This window comes from Daucus carota, chromosome 2 (genome assembly GCF_001625215.2).
Source record: "Daucus carota subsp. sativus chromosome 2, DH1 v3.0, whole genome shotgun sequence".
In the NCBI taxonomy this organism is placed as follows: Eukaryota; Viridiplantae; Streptophyta; class Magnoliopsida; order Apiales; family Apiaceae; genus Daucus; species Daucus carota.
The window spans coordinates 22,463,492-22,487,389 of NC_030382.2; positions in this window are offsets into that span (position 1 = coordinate 22,463,492).

Consider the following 23,898-nt stretch of genomic DNA (forward strand, 5'->3'; position numbering starts at 1 on the left):
GTACGTGAGAATCTATCATATGTTTCCACCCCGGTGTGCCACAATAGTTTCAATTCATCAATCAGTGGTCGAAGATAAACATGAAGGTCCTTTGTAGGATCACTCGGTCCAGGAATGAGAAGAGGCATGAACATGTACGGAGCTTTCGTGCACATAGATGGAGGAAGGTTGTACACCACAACCACCACAGGCCACACTGTATATTCCCTTGCATGTGCATCACGAAATGGGTCAAATCCATCAGTGGAAAGGCCAAGTCTAACATTTCGAATCTCCTTTGAAAAGTGCAGGAATCTACTATCAAACTGCTTCCACTCATCACCATCAGCGGGGTGAGATAAATGGCCTTCAACTACAACTCTGTTGTGGTGCCACCTCATACACTCAGCTGTCTTCTCAGCCATAAACAAGCGTTGCAACCTTTGGGTGAGAGGAAAGTAGCGCAAGATCTTTCGTGCGATCTTCTTCTTCTTTGGATCCTTTTGCTCCTTGTATCGGCTTGTATAACATATATCACAATGTGTCTTGTTGATGTCTTCCTTGTAAAATAACATGCAATCATTTTCACAAGCATCAATTTTTTTATATCCCATATGCAATCCCGATATCATCTTTCGCACCTCATAATAGCTCTTGGGAAGTTTGTGACCATCAGGTAACACCGATCCAATAAGGCAAAGTAACTCATCGAAGCCATTATTACTACAATGATGCTTGTTCTTGAAATGTAGTAGCTTGTTTACAAATGACAATCTTGTGTAATCCTTGTTATTTGGATAGATTGGTTCAGAGGCATCATTCACCATATTGTAAAATTCTTTGGCATCGGCATTTTGTTCCTCCTAAAAATTCTCAAAATATCTATTTGCATCTGCAAAATCTCTTAGCGTGTTATGAGCATCATACATGTCATCATCATCATTACAACCGGAACTCATTCCAACTTCAACTCGGGGCATATCCTTCTCTCCATGTAAATCCCATTTGGTATACCATTGCATAATCCCATGAAGATACAAATCAACTTTCACACCACTAGGATCTTTGAAATACCTATTTTTACACTTTTGACATGGACATCTCATAAGCCCTTCATCTTCATCTTTAAGATTATCACAAGCAAACTTAAGAAAACTATCCACACCATTCTTGTATTCTTCCGTTATATATTTTAACTCATTGTATCGACTACGACCAACCCAACTACGATCGGATGTCATCTACAAAATATACACACAATTCAATATAAATGCAAATAAAATAAAATCACAAAATTCTAATTAACTCATACCTAAAATGTATACTAATACACACATCTATACTAATTTCATCATACATGAGTAACATCAAACATTTATACCAATTTCACAAACAACACTCCACATTAATTTAACAAATTTAGGAAACACAATCTAAGCTATATAACTATCATAATTTGGTATTGCATTTATATTATTTAAAGAAAAAAACTAGTAAAATTTAAATACTAGAATGTGATACTTACTTGATGATCTCAATGATTTGATGAGAAGAATATGATATATATGATGGCATGAAAGAAGAAAAATGGTGGAAAAGAGAAAATAGAAGAGAGAAAGAGAAAGAAACAAAAAATGGAAAGCGGCGTGAAAGGGAGAGAGCAGTAGGGTTTCAATCTGGGAAGGGTAAATTTGACCGCGTTCGGTCAAAATAATACAATATTGACCAACTTCAGTCAAAAATATATTCCAGGTTTTTTTGAAACTTTGTGCGGGAAAATTCCCGCCTAGCAAATATTTTTGACCGAACTAAAATTGACCGTTGGCGGTCAATTTTACTATTTCGACTGCGTCCGGTCAAAAACAGTTTTCCCGTATTTTTAAAAATTTGTGCAAGAAATTTCCCGCCTAGAAAATAATTTCGACCGCAGGCAAATTTGACCACGACCGGTCAATTTTAATGACGTCACCGAATTAAAGTTTGGTGGGAACTTTCCCTCCATTTTTTGCGGGGCCCACCATTTAAAATTGACCGGATAAATTTGACCGAAAACGGTCAAAATTATGAGCGGTCAAAATTAATCGGTCAATTTTAGCCTTGACTTGGTGGCATGCGAGTTTGACCTTATATTTGACCGCGTTCGGTCAAAAATAAGGCGGTCAAAAATAAGGCGGTCAAAAATAACCGGTCAAAAATAGCCTGTTTTTCTTGTAGTGTCAGCGAGCTGAGTTCCTTCATGAGTGTATCATTCCTTCTTTGGATTTGCATGTTGTTTCCCTCAAGTTGTGAGATCTGTTCCTTGAGAGTGGCAATGATTCCACTACTTGCCTTGGCACTCTTTTCATTCAGGAATTCACCTATGACTTTCTTTAGATGAACATTTTATTTCTCGAGCTCATAGTTCTCATTCTCTAGATCAATGAGTTCCATTATTGATAGACAACTCTTATCCTGCATGGTTAGTTCACAAGATGTTGTATCAATAGAATGTAATTCAGAATTAATAGAATGTACCTCACTATTAGTCTCTGAATCTGAATCAGTTGTCTCTATTAAGCCATCGAGACCAACAAGAGCCAAGCTAACCAACTCATCACTTGAAACATCAGAAGCTGATTCATCTTCATCATCACTCCATGTGAGAAGTGCCTTTGATTTCTTTTTGTTCTTGTAATCAGCTTGCTCTTTAGGCGGCTTAGACTTGTTTTTCAGCTTGTAGCAATCCCTTTTGAAATGTCCTTTCTTGCCACATTCAAAACATGCATCATCTTTTGGATCTTTCTTTGCACCAAAAGCTTTGCCCTTTTCTCTTTTCATCTTATTCTTCTTTTCAATCATTCTTTTGATTTTTCTGGACATTAGAGCTAGATCCTCATCTGATTTTGTTTCCACATCTGATTCCAGCTTGCTGGCAGTGGAGTGCAGTGCAAGATTCTTCATTTTATCAGTAGGTAGCTTGCTGCTTTCTGAGCTGTTAGCTTCAATTTTAGCTTCAAATTGTTCCAACTCAGCAAATATAGCTAGGTGATCCATAGTATCAATGTTGAGAGCTGACTCCAATGTTGTGACCTTGGCACCATATTCGAATAGAACTGCATTTAGAATATTCATGTTGATTTTTGATTGAGGAATCTTTTTGCCAAGTCTTTCAAGGCTGTTAAGAGTAACTTGGAATCTAGCTTGGCTTTCCCGAATGGATTCTCCCTTCTTGATAGCGAAGCTTCCAAATTCTTTCATGAGCTTTCCGAGCTTGACCTTCTTTAGACCTTGTGAGCCTTCATGATACGTCTCCAATGCATCCCAAATTTCCTTTGCTGTTTTGAGAGAAGAGACCTTATCATATTCAGCTTGATTCAGCCCATTGATCAATGTACTTCTTGCTTTTCCGTTGGCAGCAACCTTTGGTAGCTCGTCCACGGTGAGAACATCAACGTCCTTGACTTTGCCATCTTTATCAAGATATTCATAAGGACCTCTCTGCACAACTCTTTGTATAAGGGGATCTTTGGATAGATGAGCCTCCATTTGGCCTTTCCACCAATTGTAGTTGTCTGTAAGTAGAGGAGCTCTAAAATCGGACTTTCCCTGAAAGTGATCAGCCATATCGATCGATACTATTCCTGTTACAGAAGTATTAGTACAAACACAGCTCTGATACCAATTGAAATTACACACCTAGAGGGGGGGTGAATAGGTGTTATGGCTAATATACCCGATTTTTATAAATTACCGAATAATTAATCTGTCAATGACAGCCTGCTGTTAAGTTTCAGAATAGACAGTCAGCTAGCTAACAATATAAATGCAATGCAGAGAATATAAAGCAGTATGCTAGCAACACCAAGAATTTTAGCCAGGTTCGACCCCTAACCCTAATGGTCTACGTCCTGGTCCCCTACCAACTGGTAAGAGATTATATTATTAATCAATAATATCAATGATTACAAGATTCAATAATATAACTCCCTTTAACCCTTGTTCCTGTTATCAGCCTGCTGAAACCCCTGAACCACGAACCAAAAGCCTACCAAGACCTATACTTCTCAAGTATATTCTTCTAGCTAACTAGTCCCCTTGTTCCCTTGTTTCACAAGCTGGATACACAGCAACAAAACATTACACCTTGAACAATACAATGAATAAGTGTAATACAACCGAAACTATGAACACTCAATATAGATATATATGCAAATATAAGTACTAGAGCTCAAGAAAAGATTTAGCAATGTAAAGAGTTGTATTCAAGAAAGCTTGGTGTGTTTTCTTGTTCTCAAAACCAAAATCACACTCAAGTATTTATACATCACACTAACGGTCATAATCCAACAAATTTCCCAACGATCTTAGTAACAACCTCACGTTTAAATTTGATTTGAATAATGAACGTTTGGATGACATATGTTTACTGAGTAAAAGATAGAAAGCGTTTGAAATCATCTCAGTAAAATATTTAAATAAAATCCAACAGTCTTAAACTAGATAGGAGTTTTTAGATAAGATCGACTTGAGATAAATTCTCCTATTAGTTAGGAAAACGTTTTTGAATGAAAACTCTTTATAAAACTGAGCTCTAATATTTATATAAGATATATACAAATATTAGAATCCTTACAAATTCGTTTCCTATTAAATCTCCATTAAAATAGGACTTTGATCTTTATCCGATTGTTTCTCTGTTCACGCTGTAAGCCTGCTGATAACTTGAAAATAACCCTGTAAGCTTGCTGACAGTTATAATCATGCTGACATCCTGAAATACTGTTAGTCCGCATAAACAACCTTTGATAGCATGCTTACACATATCAGTTTGATGTTATTAGCTTGCTGTTAGTGTCATCATCAAAACCTTAAGAGTATCAACCCTATCCTTGAGCATGCCAAAAATAATAGTAGTAAATTTTGATTAGAAGGGTATTCGAGATCAAAAAAATATTAGGACAAAAGATTATATTTGATTAAATTTAAACTTCATATTCTCGATCAGTTTTTTCCAAAAAAGATTAGAAGTACCAAAATCATAATATTATCCATCCACAAAGTGGAGCACCACCCTCTGAAAGTAGCCACATCCAACATCAAGAGGTGCTTTCAACAACTCCCATTTCTTATAATTTTTTTCTCAAAATGCTAATGTAACTTGAGAATAAACCACATTATATTTAACTCTTTTATAACATCATTTAAACCTCTATTCCACTAACAAGAGGTTTATAGTTGTTGTTCAAAGTTTGAAAAATATCACTATACATTTTAAGTAAAGGAACGATGATGATAATCCTAGTGTTGGTGGTTTTTTTATGGATGCATAGGTCACTCGAGACTTTTACCATTAAAAGCCAATTAATTGTATGTAATGTATTGTTCTTTCATAATCGGTTTGTCGAAAAACAATGCAGCTTCAACTATGAGCCTCCTAGTTGAGTCATCAGCACTGACGGGACTCTGGCACGTTTGCAACATTTTCCATTACTTTAATTCAGCTCCTCTACAGCTGAAAGTACAAGATGTTCTACTCATTGCCTTGGCGGAGCGTCTACATTGATTGAGTCAGCTGGATAATTACTTGCTACCGGTAATTTACGCTTTTTTGACTACACACAAAAATCAAAAAATTATTATAAAAAAAGTGAACAAATCGAGTGAGAACAATGTTTTAAATTGAAATTAATGTACAAATATTAGTCTAACAATAAAGGCAAAATTAATTTTACCATTTTCTTATTTTCCACTCGCACAAAATTAAGGTTATTTTCTTCGATGAGTGGTCCTTTACCCCGATCAGCGCATTCTCCTTTGAGCTTCTGCAAGCATGTGCACTTTTTCAGCATGGAGCTTGTGGTTCTCTAACAGGAGAGCCTTGTTGTCCGGATATCCAGCATGGAGCTTCTGGTTCTCTAACAGGAGAGTCTCATAATGAGGATATCCAGCACGGAGCTTCTGGTTCTCTAAGAGGAGAGCCTCATTTTGAGTACGGAGCTTCTCGGTCTATAAGTGGTCAGCCTCCTTTTCTCCTCGCTCTCTTTGGGTCTACAAAAGTTTGCATGACAAATGATTTCAATGTGAGAAAAATAGCTCTATATTTTTTATATAGCATTCAAGAATCTTTTGTAGCTCTAATATTACACTAGCCAATTATATTATAAAGACCATGTATCATAAGTTTCTTGGAAATGCTCTCAACAAGAGATTTACTAGCATTTCTTTCCACATTAAAGAACCTGTCCCTAAGTATCATGTTAAAAAATAATAATAAAACAGATGCTAAGATAATGACAACTATTGCATTCTTAATGTAGCACATAAATACTGTTTTCTTTTGTAAATAGACCAAGTTCAAGGGTAAAGATTCCGTTGTCGGGTATTCAATTAATAGAAGTGGTCCATAACCTTGGAGGAAGATGATCTTAAACCACCCATCTTAATTCTGACAGCAGACTACTAGGAAGCGTGTGATATATAAGATCCAACGATAAAATGGACAAAAATATTTTGTTTTGTCATATCTATCTCACATACCTCTGAATTAATTGGAGCATAATCTTCATTGTTTACCAAGTTTTCAATGATATCAACACACTTGCCAAAAAAAAAAAATCATGGTTAGATATGTAATTTTCTAATTCTCACTAACCTCTATAATTGAATAAAAAGTACTTTGGATGAAAATTTTATTACTATTAATGTATTAATCTCTTTAGCGAAAAATAAAATAAAATCTTTAGCGAAAAATAAAATAAAAATTATAGTGACCTATGTTCATATACCTGCTCCACAACCAAACATCATGGACATCTCCTTCCCCATTCTCACCCGCTGCTGTGACATGACTTGCATCAACACTCATTTACAACAACTAGATGGTTACAAAATGAGTCTAAAGCTTTACCATGAAAATCGTAACAAAAAGTTTACGAGTTCTCAGAAGAAGATATCTTACAGGAATTTAATTACAAAGATTGATTTGTTATGGAAAATCAATTAGGGGTTGTTGAAGACAGATGACTACCCTCAATTGCACACGATTTAGGTTTGTATACTTTACACAATACATACAGAGAAATGCTCAAATTTAAGCTACTGTCCTTATGATTTTAGCCGTCCATTACATATTCTAGATCCTTCTAGGATTTTAAGGGTGAGGATGATATAATTCTAATAATTTAAAATAAATAGCACTTTAAAATTATTATTATCCTGAGATTTAAGCTACTATACTCATGATTTTAGCCATCCATTACTCATTCTAGATCCTTCTAGGATTTTAACGGTTAGGATGATATAATTCTAATAATTTAAAATAAATAACACTTTAAAATTATTATCGAAGTGTTTAGTTTTGTTCGAATAATTTAATATTCATGTCATTGTAATTTTAATATAGATAAAATTATAATTATTCGAGAGTTAATAAAATTAATATAAATAGTGTATTATAATGTTGCTAGCATTAGAAATTCACGTGAATATTACATATTCAATAAAATTTTATTTTAAATTAAATGATATAAAATGTGTTTAGGTAGTAAAATTAAATTAACGAGCAATAAGTAATGTTACTATTAAAAAAAAACTCTTATATATATAATTGTTTATTAAAATTTAATATGAAAACAAGAATAATATCACTACAACAATCCATTTAATATTAATTATAATTTTAAATTTTAAATTGTAAGAAAAACTTTTGATAAGCAGTTAAGTATTATTTATAACTAACATTCACATCTTGATATAAACTGTACATATTGAAAATCTCTATATTTTAGTTGATATATAAGGTTTGTTAAGGATGTTAGTCATGTTTTACTTGGTCATTCATGGTCATTTAATTTAAATATAACAACTGTATTTATGTATTAAATATATCATACATTTATATAATTCAAATTATTTTTATAATTGATCTTTAATTAGATAAGTGATGTATATTTTATATGCCAAAATTAATATATTTAACAAATATTTGTAAAAAATATATAATATTATAAATATATTGAATGCTTACTTTTATCTGTACATTCATCGATCTTCATTTCAAGTAACAGTAGAGGTTCTGGATAATGGGTAACCCACCTTCAATCTGAAATGATATGATGCATGTCAGTACACGTCACTATGCATTTTTAATTTAGAAAACATATTACATTAATTTTTGATTGTCGAATAGAGACATATAAGTTTAAGTTCAGTGGAGACCACATGATTTTGGAGTATTGAATTCTTCCGTCTGAGCCATTAATTTTGTTATAATCTAACTACCGTTATTTTTTTTTAACACATTGTTGTGATTGAATAATCACTATACTTATTTTCTACCGTATAAATCGATGGCGATTATTATGTTCTTCACAATTCAATTAACATGCTTATCTATAAATTATTTGTGTGTCTTGCAAGTCGTAGTTGTCTTCACTATATGACTATATGTGAAAGGGGTTATATCCTGTTTGTTCTTCTTGTTCTCCAATGTTGGAAATCATCTTTGTTGGTTATTCAAGAACTTATATTTGTTGTCTTCCTGGTAGTACTACAACTGTCCTTTCCTTTTTGTTTTGATTTGATTTAGGAGGAGAAACTGTGAGGTATTAATATTGAATTGTAACCGTTTTCAGAGGGGAGGAAGAAGCACCCGGTAATTGTAATTGAGTTGCAATGCAATATATTCTCTTGGAAACTGTATACAATGGTAAATTATAGTTTTAAATTAAAAATATCATCCACTTGTCCCTCATCTCTGTGTTCCTCTTATTTTAATCCATGGTGATGGAATGGGTCTTCAAAGACTCCAAAATTTCTGACTCCAAGGAGCCCAACTTTATAAAAGTGTGTGTCTCTCAGTCATTATTTATTCTTCATTACATTTAAATTCAACTTAAATCTTGCCTTTATCTGCATTTGTTTTATTGTAAGACAATAGTGTCGAGTCTAAACTGATATAGTGATACTATACTGATATACTTATAATAGAAGAACTTGCTGCTCTCATGGAACAGATGCTCAGAGTACATATATAGTGAGCATATAGAAACTACATAACACACGTTAACCACTTCTGTTCCTAAACGTACTCCATGACTCCCACTAATCTATGACTCTCCTACAAAAGCTGAAACACCCTACAACTACTTCAAACAGATACAAACTCAACTGTCAGCTAAATACAAATAAAACAAATATCTAAATAATGAATTTAAGATTAAATTCCCACAATCTCTCCCTTAATCTTAAATTTGTCATGAACTCATTTGGCTTAGCCCGTATGGCTTTCATCTGAGCCCGTTTGGTTTTCAACTTGTCTGCCCATATGGCATTTAAACTCAGCCCATCTGGCATTTAAAGAAAAACTTGCCCATCTGGCACTTTTGTATGCCCGTATGGCACCTTTATTTGCCCCTATGGCTTCATACTTCTGTCTATAACAATGTTGGCTCATCATCCTCCATATGTGCGAGGTTCACTTCTTGTCCCTTCTCTCGTTCCCGGCGTGGTTTACTTCATTCTGCAGCATAGTATCCAAAGATGTTGCAATTATAACACTTTATTTTGCTCTTGTCACGTCCACCATTCCTGCCATCTAATCCTCCATGGGCTCTTGCCTTCCATTTTTGAGTTAGAAGAAGCTGCCCACTTGTATTCTCAGACTTGCCCTTCATCCTTTTCTCGTGAGCCTTGAGTCAACCCACTAATTCTTCCACCGTCATTACTTTCATATCTCCAAATTGCTCGATATTTGAGGCTATTTGAAGAAATTTCTTAGGGACTGCTCGTAATATTTTCCTGACAACACACTATTCATCCATAGTTTCTCCAAGCACACGTATATTGGTCACTATTCCGCACAATTTCATACAAAAGTCATCTATATTCTCTGTATCCTTCATAGTAAGAGACTCAAACTCTCCCTTCAACGTCTGCACCTTTGCCTCCTGCACTCGCTCTGCTCCCACACACATCGTTTTAATGGCCTCCCAAGATTCCTTAGCAGTTTCTTTCTCAGCAATGGTCAACAAAATATCCTCTGGCAGACCTTGATATATCGCAGCAAGGGCCACCTACACCGTTCTTTCATCCACGGTTACTTCGGGATCCTTTTGTTCGATTGCACCCCATACTCCTTGCGCCTTCATGAAGACTTTCATCTTTAAGGACCAAGTTGTATAATTGCTTCTCGTTAACATGGGATAGCTCAAACCCACAACACCTTCCTTTGCCTTGGACGTTTGCATGGTGGTTTCGTTTGTGTATTTGGGTTGATATTTGGGCATACAAAAAACTGATCACCAGGCTCTGGTACCAAGTGTCGAGTCTAAACTGATATAGTGATACTAAACTGATATACTTATAATAGAAGAACTTGCTGCTCTCATGGAACAGATGCTCTGAGTACATATATAGTGAGCATATAGAAACTACATAACACACGTTAACCACTTCTGTTCCTAAACGTACTCCATGACTCCCACTAATCTATGACTCTCCTACAAAAGCTGAAACACCCAGTACTTCAAACAGATACAAACTCAACTGTTAGCTAAATACAAATAAAACAAATATCTAAATAGTGAATTTAAGATTAAATTCCAACAAATAATTATATAAATTACTTCATAATAGATTAATTACCCTGATACAAAAACTCATAACCTATATACTTTCACTCCGTTGATTGTAACAATCTACTTGCTATTATCTTTTAACGCTCATTTCCCCCCATTTGAAATCCTCCTCCTGTTCCCGGGCAATAAAGGCTGAGGAAAAGATCCTGTATATAACTATACAAACGTTTTTTGTTGAAACAATTATCTTTAACAATGTAAAAGCACAGACTTGTACAGAGGTATGTCCACAAGGAGGAGATGACTTACCAGTAGCTTTTGCATGCTTCTTCGAAACTAACCTCTACTCACAGAAAGAGGACAAGATCTCTTTGCTTTCTCGTTCCCCTGAGGCCTAACAAACTCTTGTACTGTAGATGTTAAGGAAATTTGAATTACAAATTATTCCAACAGAGAATAACTCAGCAAGGAGTATGAGAAGTCTGACCATTACCAGAGCACATCTTAGAAGATGCCTTTTCAATGACCCTCATCACATCTTTTAGTGAATGGACCTTTTTAAATTTTCTTTGGTCATCTTTGTCAACCAAGTCGTTGACCTCGCTTGGAGATTTATCATCAACCAAGTCATTGACCTCACTTGGAGATCTATCACCCTCTCCTACAATAGTGTAAGTTACTAGGCCAGATGTAAATTCTAATTAGATGCATGTCGGATTTTGACTACAATTATGAGGAAACAATATCAAGGAAGAAAATGCCAGTGCATAATGCTTAGATGCAGGAAATAAAATTACTTTTACCTGCAGTTATTCTCTCAAATGAAGAATCTTTTTCTACATTTGGTCGGGGACAGGTTTCCTGCCGTGTAGGCTGATCAGATACAGTTTCTGCTACAGTAGCCAATAGTTCCAGCAGAGAAGTATATAAGAATTCTTTTTCACCATCATTTCCAACCATGTTTATGGCCTCGGAGGATCTACAAGAGTCTTCGAGTTCTCTCCCTATAAATAATATTAATCGGATAAGTCCTTGTAAGTTAGTACATTGGTCAAGCTTGTATCAAAGTTTCTTGGAAATGCTCTCAACAAGAGATTTACTAGCAATTCTTTCAAAATTAAAGAACCCGTCCCAAGTATCGTGTTAAATGATAACAGTAATATGAGAAGACTTTGAGGTACAGTTCTTGAATACAAATATTATCCGCATACCATCAAAGGGAATGCAAGCCTTAGGGTCTGTATTGCTCATTTGAGCCACGTATCCTCTGACAACACACATTAGAGAATTTTTCAAAAAAAATAATATTATGCATCCAGCATATTTCATAACTGCTAAGTAACTACTAATTAACTATCACATGTTACATAGGGTAGTATGGAATTATAATGAGGCCTTATTTGTTCAAATTTAATATTGAATTCAAACAGACAAACAAATTTAAATAATTCAGACAGGCCTTAATTGGTTAGATTAAATATTAAATTCAAACAAACTAACAAAATGATTAGTATATAGTTTATTCATATTTCAACTATGACATTGAATAAGTAGTGTAAGAATTGTAGTTAAAGTATTATATATTGATGAGCATGAAGGAACTCTTTACGATTGAGAGGAAAAAGAGGAAGCTCTATATTTCTTACAAAGCATTTAAGAATCTTTTGTAGCTCTATATTTCTTACACTGACCATTCTTATTTTAAAGAGCTTGTCTCATAAGTTTCTTGGAAATGCTCTTAATTTTCTAGCATTTCTTTCAAAATTAAAGAACCCGTCCCAAGGTATCATGTTAAAACATAACAATAAAACAAATGTGAATTAGATAATGAAAACTATTGCATTCTTGATGTAGCAGATGAATACTGTTTTAATTTGTAAACAGAGCAAGTTTAAGGGTAAAGATCGAGTTGCTGGGTATTCAAATAGAAGTCCGTCCATAACCTTGGAGGAAGATGATGTTGAACCACCCATCTTAATTTTGGCCAACAAACTACTAGGAAGCATGTAATATATAAGATTCAACAAAAAAATGGACAAAAATATTTTGTTTTGTCATATCTATCTCATATACCTGTGAATTAATTAGAGCATAATCTTCATTGTTTACCAACTTTTCACTGATATCAACACACTTGCGGAAAAACAAATCATGGTAAGATATATAATTTTCTATTTCTCAATAACATCTATAATTGAATAAAAAGTACTGAATTTAATTACGATTCATTTATTAATACCTTGGGTGACAAAAATAAGAATTATAGTCAACTATGTTCGTACCTGCTCGACAACCCGCCGCTGTGACTAGACTTACATCAACACTCATCTACAACAACTAGATGGTTACAAAATGAGTCTAAAGCTTTACAATGAAAATCATAACAAAAAGTTTTTGAGTTCCTGAAGAAGAAATCTTACACGAATTGAATTACAAAGAATGAGTTCACGAAGAAGAAATCTTATACCAATTGAATTACAAAGAATGAGTTGTTATGGAAAATTAATTAGGGTTTATTGAAGACACATGACTACCCTGCTCCAAACATTTTTGGTTTGTATAGTTTACACAGGGATAACAGAGAAATTCTGAAATTTAAGCTACTCTACTTATAATTTCAGCCGTCCATCCTTCTATGATTTTAGGGTTAGGATGATAGAACTTATAATTTAAAATAAATAACACTTTAAAATTATTATTGATGTGTTTAGTTTTGTTTGAATAATTTAATCTTCATGTTCATTATAATTTTAATATATATTAAATTATAATTATTACATAGTTAATAAAATTAATATAAATAGTGTATTATAATGTTGCTAGCATTAGATATTCACATTAATATTACATATTACATAAAATATTATTTTAAATTAAATGATATATAATGTTATTTAGGTAGTAAATTATATAACATTGTAATGTTACTTTCTAAAAAAAACTATATTTTTATTATAATTGTTTATTAAAATTTAATATGAAAACAAGAAAAATATCATTACAACAATCCATCTAATATTTATTATTATTGAAATTTTTAAATTAATTTTAAAACGTAAGAAAAACTGCTTATAAACAAATAGGTATTATTTATAACTAACATTCACATCTTAATATAAATTGAATATATTAAACATCAAATAAAAACATTAAAATATATTAAATAAAAAATGAGTGATAAGTAGTTAAGTTCTTTTTTAATTACAAGGATATTAAGAATATAAAAATTATTTTATATTTAATTAAAAAAATTCAGATCTTTCTCATGATATCATAAATTTTGAAACTAGTCCCTAGCTTGTAGTCGATGTATGAAATTATTCCTTCATTATTTGTATCTTGTTTGTAGTTTTTGTGACCCTATCCTTGAGCATGCCAAAAATAATAGTAGTAAATTTTGATCAAAAGGGTTTTCGAGATCAAAAAAATATTTGAACAAAAAATTATATATGATTAAATTTAAACTTCATATTCTCCATCAATTTTTTCGGAAAAAGATTAGAAGTACCAAAATCATAATATTGTCCATCCACAAAGTGGAGCACCACCCTTGAAATAGCCACATCCAACATCAAGCGGTGCTTTCAACCACTCCCATTTCTTATATTTTTTTTCTCAAAAGGCTAATGTAACTTGAGAATAAACCACATTATATCTAACTCTATTAGAACATCATTTAAACCTCTATTCCACTAACAAAAGGATTATAGTTGTTGTCCAAAGTTTCCAAAATATCACTATCCATTTTAACTTAAGGAACCATGATGATAATCCTAGTGTAAGTGGTTTTTTTATGGATGCATAAACTACTAGAAAAAGTAAAATAGACATCAGGGTATAAACATCGGTCGACTTTGGCCACCATGCAAAAGAGTGTATTAACATCGGTCAAAAATTATTCGATGTCTATGATATTTTTGACATCAGTTAATATAAGAACAAATGTCTATCTTGTTTGAATTAAAAACAAAAACCGCGCGGCAACCCCTGTTTTGTCCCTCTCCCCAAATATTTCCCGTACTTAATCAACTTTTCGTTCCCCAAATCTTTTAACCCCAAAATCAGACAAAATAACACAATCACTCAATATTCAGATAAAACATTTCAAATTAAAACACCCCCCGCTTTTCTCTCTCCCCGCCTCTCTCTCGTTTCTTAGAGTCGAAGAACCCTAATCGAAGCTATGCAAGCCCTAATTGAAGCCGCTGGAGCTCTCAAAGCCCTAATCGAAGCTTCTCAAGCCCTAATATAAACCGTTGAACGCCTAATCGAAGTGTTGAAACCCTAATCAAAGCTGCTGAAGCTCTAAAAGCCCTAACCGAAGCTGCTCAAGCCCTAATCGAAGGTGCTGAAGGCCTAATCGAAGGTTTAGAAACCCAATTCTCAAACTCAAAGCACCTAATACTCAACCTCTTGCAGTTGCTTCAGTTCTCTGCTTAGGTAATTGATTAGCTCTCTTGTTTGACAAATATAGATAAATAATGGATCAAAGCAGATAGGGATTCATTAGAGTATGAAATTGGGGTGGAGGAGTTTTTGGTATATGCGGAAGGAACTGCGAAAAACCCCAAGTTAATTCCCTATCCACGTGCCCATTGCGTTAATTTTAAAAAATTGTCGGTAAACATAATTAGGGGCCATCTATATGAAAATGGTTTTAGTTTAGGCTATGGGATTTGGCATGGTGAAAACTCTTCTAGGAGTTACAAGTCCTCTATTGGTAATACTGGTCGAGCCACGAACCAATACCCTGCATCAGAGGCTGCTGAGATATGTGAAGCATTATATGATAAGGGTGATTATGATAGAGAATCACATGATTTCAAACGGTTCGTGGATGATGCTGAACAACCTTTATTTGAGGGAAGTGATTCAACTAAGTTAGAGTCAATGTTGAAAATGCGTAACTGGAAGGCTAGGTTCGGCGTTAGTGATAGTGCCTTTACTGAGCTATTAACTACAATTGGCTCTTTTCTTCCTAAAGATCATGTTCTGCCTAGTAGTATATATGAATCAAAAAAGACTCTCTCTGACTTGGGACTCGAGTATATAAAATTTCATGCAAGTCCAAATGACTGCATATTATATAGAGGTATATATGAAGAGGCCTCTGAGTGTCCTGAGTGCCATATATCTCGCTTAAAACTTAAAAAAGATGGTAAAATCAGAATTAATGTGCCTCCTAAAGTTATGTGGTACTTCCCCATCATTCCTAGATTTAAAAGAATGTTTAAATCTGAATATACTGCAGAGCTTCTGACTTGGCATGCAAAAAGGCGATCCGAAGATGACCTCATGCGTTGCGGATGGTATAAACCCTCATAATAATGGTCTGAACAATAGGTATCATTGTTGGTCGGTTGTTTTAACAACATATAACCTTCCTCCATGGTTATGCATGAAGCGAAAGTTTTTGATGTTGACAATATTAGTATCAGGCCCACACGAACCAGGTAATAATCTCGACGTCCATTTACAACCACTTATTGATGATTTGAAGAAGTTGTGGGAAGAAGGAGAACCAAATGTATATGACGCTTCCATATGGACATGCGTCGAATATAAAAAACTGTATCACCTGAGATGAAGTTATTTAAGCTGAAGTCCCATGACTTTCATACTCTCTTACAAAAGTTACTTCTAGTAGCAGTTCGTTCGGTGCTTCCCAAGAATGTTAGGGTAAGCATAATACGATTGTGCTTTTTCTTCAATTCTCTGTGCTGCAAAGTTGTCGATGTATCAAAACTGGATAAACTGCAATCTGATATGGTGTTGACATTGTGCGAGCTAAAAAAATATTCCCCCCTTCATTCTTCAATATAATGATCTATCTTACAGTGCACTTGGTTAGGGAATTGCGTTTATGTGGACCGGTTTTTTTTAGATGGATGTTTCCGTTTGAACGATTCAATAAAGTTTTAAAAAGTTATGTAGGGAATCGTTTTTATCCGGAAGGTTGTATAGCTGAAAGTTATCTTGGAGAATAATCAATAGAATTTTGCACTGACTTTGTAAGACAGAGTTGCATGACTGCTGGTCTTCGACAGGATGAGGAAAAAGGTTTCAGGGCCATTATCTTCGGTGACTATGAAAACAGTGGAGAAAAAGGAAAAGGATGAGGCGCATTTGCATGTTCTTTTCAATAATGCTAAAGGTGAGCCATACATAAAGTAAGTAGTTTTTATTATGTGTGTATGCATTCATTCTTAAGTATTCAATTAAAGTGCTGATTGGTTTGAAAAAAAGGTTTCCTTCCTTATCTCATATATTAATCAATTACAATTTATTTATCATATTAGTGCAAAATTGTCTGATAATTAAAGTGCTTCTAATACTCTGTCTGCAAGTTAGTACTGAAATGATGCGAAATACTCAAGGTGTTTCCGAAAAAACAAGATGGTTGGCAGGAAAATCCTCTTTCTCTGTTCTTTCTTATGAAGGATATGTCGTTAATGGGGTCAAATACTTCACAAAGCAGCGAGATGATGAAAGGGTTGTTCAAAACAAGGGTGTGTCCGTAGTTGCCAAGACAGTCCTAGTCTCGAGTGCTAAAGATTTTAACCCAATTGAGAGTGAAATGAAGTATTATGGTATAATCGAAGAAATATGGGAACTAGATTACCATGCATTCAAAGCATCATTATTTTTGTGTAAATGGGCAGCAAATGACAGAGGTATTAAAGTTGATGAGCTCCGCTTTACACTAGTGGACTTTACCAGACGAGGCCACAAAAAGGACAAATTTATCTCTGTAGACCAAGTAAGCCAAGTGTTTTATATTCAAGATTCAATCGATACCAATTGGTCTGTTGTGCTTAAGTCCACTAATCCAGACTACAATGAGGTCTGCCATGAAGATGGTCTAGGAGACACTATATATATAAGATGAACCCTCATTTTGTTCCAAAATCCATGTGTGTGATGTGTCTGATGGTGATGTTGGTATTAGCAACCAAAGACTGAATGTTGAAGGGATTTGGTTACATAAGTGATTTAGTATTTGGTTGAATTTGTTATGTAGTGATAAACATTTGTATTTTGTTCGAACTACTGGACTTGTTTTTGTTTGAGTAGATGGTTTCATTTTTGTTTATTTATGTCAATGTTATACTGGATTTGTGTCTTATTTATGTTCATTCTTGTAAACTTGTGATGACTAAAATACACTTGTCGGCATTACTTATTCTCTTTGGTTTTAAATGTTGTTGACTAATTAGTTTAATGGTGATTTTGCAGATTTTAGAGAATGGCATCAAAGAACCATATAGTTAGGATTATATCTTTGCCTATTTTGCACACAAATATTGATAATAAAATTTGTATTTTTGATAATTTTGGGTCATTTATATTTCTACTAATATTTACCACTCATATTTTTATACAAATTAAAAATATTATTTAAGGTAGTGTTTTACTATATTTTATTATTGTTATTATTTTGATAATATAAATAATTTTAATTTATTGTTTTCAAGTCAAGTATATAGTTGAGTTAATTTAATGTAATAATTAAGTCCTGAATAATTCTGGAAATAATTCATCTTAGAAATTCATAATTGAATAAATAAATAAATAAAGACTACTTATTTCCACCCACAAATTCCCAAACAAAATAGTCAAGTTAAGATACAATTATCAAATAATGAAGTATATATTTATAGAAATGAATATGTAATCTTCCTTTATGATATTATTAAAAAATGAGCAAAATGAAGATATTTTAACAATAATATATATATATATATATATAGACAAAAGTTATTTGGAGTCATATAATTTTTTGAAGTCTTGGAGTCCAAATCCAGACCATCCATTTTGAATTGATCCAACAGATGGTAGTAATATCTGTTTTGTTTTTAAAATATATAATTTTTTTATTTCATACATTCAGCCACGCTACTCTGTTTTGTTGGTCTTGTATGTGCGTGCAACGTGAATCACGCGACAGTTACTTACATGAATGTGTTTAATTAGGAGTTCAGTTTGCATTTCTGTCCTGCAACATTTGTATCATTTTTTAATTTCTTTTCACTATTTCGTCCTTGTGTAAGGATCGACGATAACATCTCCCATTTGCAGCACGTTATTTCTTTCTTCCTAAAAAATGTCTAATAACACATACCTTTGTTTATGTTATACAATCATGTATATCTTGCAACTTGTTACTCCATTGATTGCTTATGTTCTGCACTTTTATCTTGTACTTCTATCATCCCTCTTGTGATACAATCCACACTTTTGAATGCAAAACTCAACCACAACAACATGCTATCTACTGGTTTAATTGCTTCTTGGCTAAGATTGCAGGACCTTCTACGTGTCCTGTAGAAAATACATGAAAGATGTTCCCCCACGCATTCACCTTGGTAAGAAAAACAAGTTCAGTTAACTCAGTGCCAGACAGAAAACACTACTGTCCCGCACATCTGGATCATTCAAACATCCTATTAACATTGACTAAAACCCCAAATTGAAAAATATTTCACTATTTTATGTGCAGAACTTATTAAAAAATTGAATTACGTCTAGAGAGCGAACATACTATTGTCATGTAACACAAACATATGTTCCGCACATTTATAAAATTGTACCCCGAGCTAGAGATGACAAGTGCCTTGTATCGGCCAGCGACATATGTCATGACAAATCAAGAAGCTTGTGAAGTGGCTAGAAGACATATCTTGCTTTGGATAAAAATAACGGGCACATTACTAATCTAAACAGAGGACAAGGAGTTGATCCCTGCTGCTCATGCCGCAACAGAATACCTCTCAATGCTTGCTCTTCAGAAGGGAAACAAAGACAACATCTCGGTGATAGTGGTGAACTTAAAAGCACAAAGGAAGTTCAAGAACAAATCATAATTATTGACAATTACGCATTTCTTACACCATATAACGTAGCTCTTATAATTATATAAGTTTGATCCATTCAATTTTTTTATATGGGCTTACTATGTGTATTAGTGCAATTATTAAAGATAGCTTGATTGTGGTAGAAATGTCAGGAAAACACTTATAATTAATATTATTAATGAATTTTGTGAGTCACATACTAAATTTAAGGCTCTTTGTGGAATGTTTAACACTACTTTATTTCAATATATGGCAGAAAGTTGATACAACTTGTACAAGAATTTACAAGAAGCTTATTTCTAATTGTGAGATCATCATTCACCACAAGCTAGCTACTTTACAAGCTCTTTAAGAGATTCTTCTTGCTTTATTTTCTCAACCAATCCTTCTTTAGTTCGAATTCGCTCAATACTTTGTGTCAAGTTCATTGCAAATGAAGGATTTGCGCGGTCTGCAAAGAATGCTTCCACTTCATCTGCTTTTTTATGGCTGCAGAACTATAAGGAGATATTTGGAAAAATGAGAGGATCTTAAGTTTCAAAACATTCAGAGTATCTGTAATCAAAATGGCCAAAATACAAATTTATGAATTACTGGTCTAACGTTGTCTCTGATGAAGTGGTGAAATATCATCTCTGATGAAGTGTAATTAGAACATGAAGAATCAAAACAAACACCGAATACCTAAATTTTAATAAAACGTTCTGCATTGTCTTAATACAATACCCATTCACCAATTAGCGATGGTTGTTCTTAAAGACCCAAAATTAGTAAATATCCTTGCAATGTCTAGTGTAGAACACACATATATTTCCATTATTTACAAAGCCCAAAAAAAAGATTTCATTCTGCCCCTTCAAAACAAAAAGAAAATATGCAGGACAAGAATTCACCAATTAGCAAAGCTCATTTTTAAACACCCAAAATCAGTAAATATCCTTGCAATGTCAAGTGCTGAACAATTACAGAGTTCAATTATTTACATAGCACATAAAAAAGAATTATATTCCGCCCCTACGAAACAAAAAGAATATATGCAGGACAAGCATTCACCAATTACCAAAGGTCATTTTTAAAGGCCCAAAATCAGTTAATATCCTAGCAATGTCAAGTGCAGAACAAACATAGAGTTTCATTGTTTACTAAGCATAATAAAACGGACACAAAGCGCAGTACTAGACACCAAAATGAAATTACAATGTTAAGCATATACTCAACAACAAAATTCATGTAAAATAGTTAGACGTATTCATCAGTTCACATATCTTGCAATGCCGAGGCAACAAAACCACACACCACTATTAGTAACAAACCCAAAACAAAAAAAACACAGGACAACCCATAATGCCTATTTGCAGGTCACAAAGGCACAAATAATTTATATTTGTAAATAAGCCAAAAAAAATGGAGGACACATTAGAGCAGGGAAATACATGACAACTCATAATGCCTATTTGCAGGACATATTCCCCATAACAAACCTTCGCTACGAAAATACATACCCTAAATGGAGGAACACATATTTTGCAATTGCTTGCTCACAACAGTAACAAAATGCAGAACTATAGATCATAATACATTTAAAAATTCCCACAACTACTACACAACAAAAGACCCAAATTCAACCACAACAGTCATTGTCCACGAAGCATTGCCCAGTCGTTTTGTATTTCCATTGTTTATCAAATTCTTGGAATATCCAATTAAAACACACGCAAACTCAAGTTTGTAACAAAGCCCTCAAAGAAAAAAAAGGGCACCCACGAACGAAACCCTTCGAGAGTGCGAATGCAGGACAACCCAGCCATTTGCCCCCGGAGTTCATAAAATCAGACTATTTAGTGTACCTAAAAACGACATGAAATTCAATTGAAGGACATAATGAGGAGATCGTTGACATACCAGAGCTCATTTTCGCCCAAATTCGCTTTGTTCTGCACACTCTTCGCCGTTGGTTAGATTAGGTTTAAATCGTCCTACAAATAGGGCTGAACACAACGAAAGTGAGGGATTCTTGATATTGTTGTTGTGACCTTCACCGGATGATGCGGGATGAACCTTGCAGAGACGCGCGCGTGAATTGAGTTGAAAATTGATAAATAACTGGCAGCAATTTTTTTTATCATTAAATCTCAGCCATGAGATCTTTTTAAAAACCAACGGTGGATCTTAGGGACTCCAATATCTCCAAAACTATAGTGTCCCACAGAACTCCACTCATATATATATATATATATATATATATAGTATATATATATATATATATAGACATAGTAACGTATAAATTTCGATTTAACCAATCCTCCAATTAATTAATATTCAACCATCATCAAATCGAAAACCGTTGTTAATAACCGATGTTAATGACAACAATAGACATCGTCTACCTTAACAGAAACCGTTGTTAATGATAACAAAGAAATCGGTTCCCCTATGTTTAGACATCGTTTGTAGCAATAAACTGATGTAAAAAGAGCAATAGACATCGGTGTTTTTAAACAATCGATGTAAAAGGTTACAACAACATCGTTTTTTGGGGAAAAACTAATAAATTGGAATGTCTGGAGTATGTTAGATTAGATTAGAATATCATATTATGATCATATTCAGAAGATAAAAGTGTGTTAAAATTGGAAAATTGATTTATTATATCGGTTTTTTAAGTGGAAATGATGTAATAAGTGGTCTTTTACATCAGTTAATACTGATGTTAAAGACAGGGACCTTTAACATCGCCCACAGTAACATCAGTTGAACTTATACGGGACATCAGTTTTTAACTGATGTATATTAGCATAATTCTAATAGTGCATCCATTCACAATGTAATACCCAAATTCAACTAAAATTAAGTTTTAGTCTTGAACTTAAATCATGATTTTTATACCCTTGTCCAAAAAAGAAGGCATTATCTCTCTATTTCTTGCGAGCATAAGTTGAGGCACTTCCTCCAAATGATGCCTTCTCTTCCACCCTTGTGAGTTCCTGATCGTGTGAATGGGTACCTGTAAGTACCCCTTTGTCGTCACTATTATCCAAGATGATGATCAGACAGACGTTTTACATTACAACAATTTTGGGCATCTACGACGGAAAAGGCGGAGCGCTAAATTTATGACGGAAAACCAAAATTCATCATATGTTCTCGTCAGTTCTTACGACATATCCACCTTCCGTCGTACTCACTCTGTTTATTCGCTAGAATTCAGGCGCAAACTAATAAAATATAATAAATTTTGCGGACATAATCGTCGTAAGTTAACATATTTAGCTAATTAAAAACAAAAAATGACGGAAATTATGTCGTAAGTTGCTTATTATTCTATCAACACTCATCTATAACAATTAGATGGTTACAAAACGAGTCTAAAGCTTTACAATAAAAATCATAACAAAAAGTTTTTGAGTACTTGAAGAAGAAATCTTACACGAATTGAATTACAAAGAATGAGTTCACGAAGAAGAAATCTTATACGAATTGAATTACAAAGAATGAGTTGTTATGAAAAATTAATTAGGGTTTATTGAAGACACATGATTACCCTGCCGCAAACAATTTAGGTTTGTATAGTTTACACAGGGACAAGAGAGAAATCTTGAAATTTAAGCTACTGTACTTATGATTTCAGCCGTCCTTTACACATTCCAGATCGTTATGCGATTTTAAGGGTTAGGATGATAGAACTTATAATTTAAAATAAATAACACTTTAAAATTATTATTGAAGTGTTTAATTTTGTTTGAATAATTTAATATTCATGTTCATTATAATTTAGATATAGATTAAATTATAATTATTAGATAGTTAATAAAATTAATATAAATAGTGCATTGTAATGTTGCTAGCATTAGAAATTCACATTAATATTACATATTCAATAAAATATTATTTTCAATTAAATGATATATAATGTTATTTAGGTAGTAAATTAAATTAAAGAGCAATAAGTAATGTTACCTTTTCCAAAAAACTATTTTTTTATATAATTGTTTATTAAAATTTAATATGAAAACAAGAATAATATCATTACAACAATCAAATAAAAACACTTAACATATATTAAATAAAAAATGAGTGATAAGTATTTAAGCTTTTTTAATTACAAGGTGATTAAGAATATAAAAATTTAATCAAAATATTTCAATCTTTCTCATGATATCATAAATTTTGAAACTAGTCCCTAGCTTGTAGTCGATGAATGAAATTATTTCTTCATCATTTGTATCTTGTTTGTAGTTTTTGGGTCCCCATCCTTGAGCATGCCAAAAATAATAGTAGTAAATTTTGATTAGAAGAGTATTCGAGATCAAAAAAATATTAGGACAAAAGATTATATTTGATTAAAATTAAACTTCATATTCTCGATCATTTTTTTAAAAAAAGATTAGAAGTATCAAAATCATAATATTGTCCATCCACAAAGTAGAGCACCACCCTCGAAAGTAGCCACATCCACCTTCAAGAGGTGCTTTCAACCACTCCCATTTCTTATAATTTTTTTCTAAATG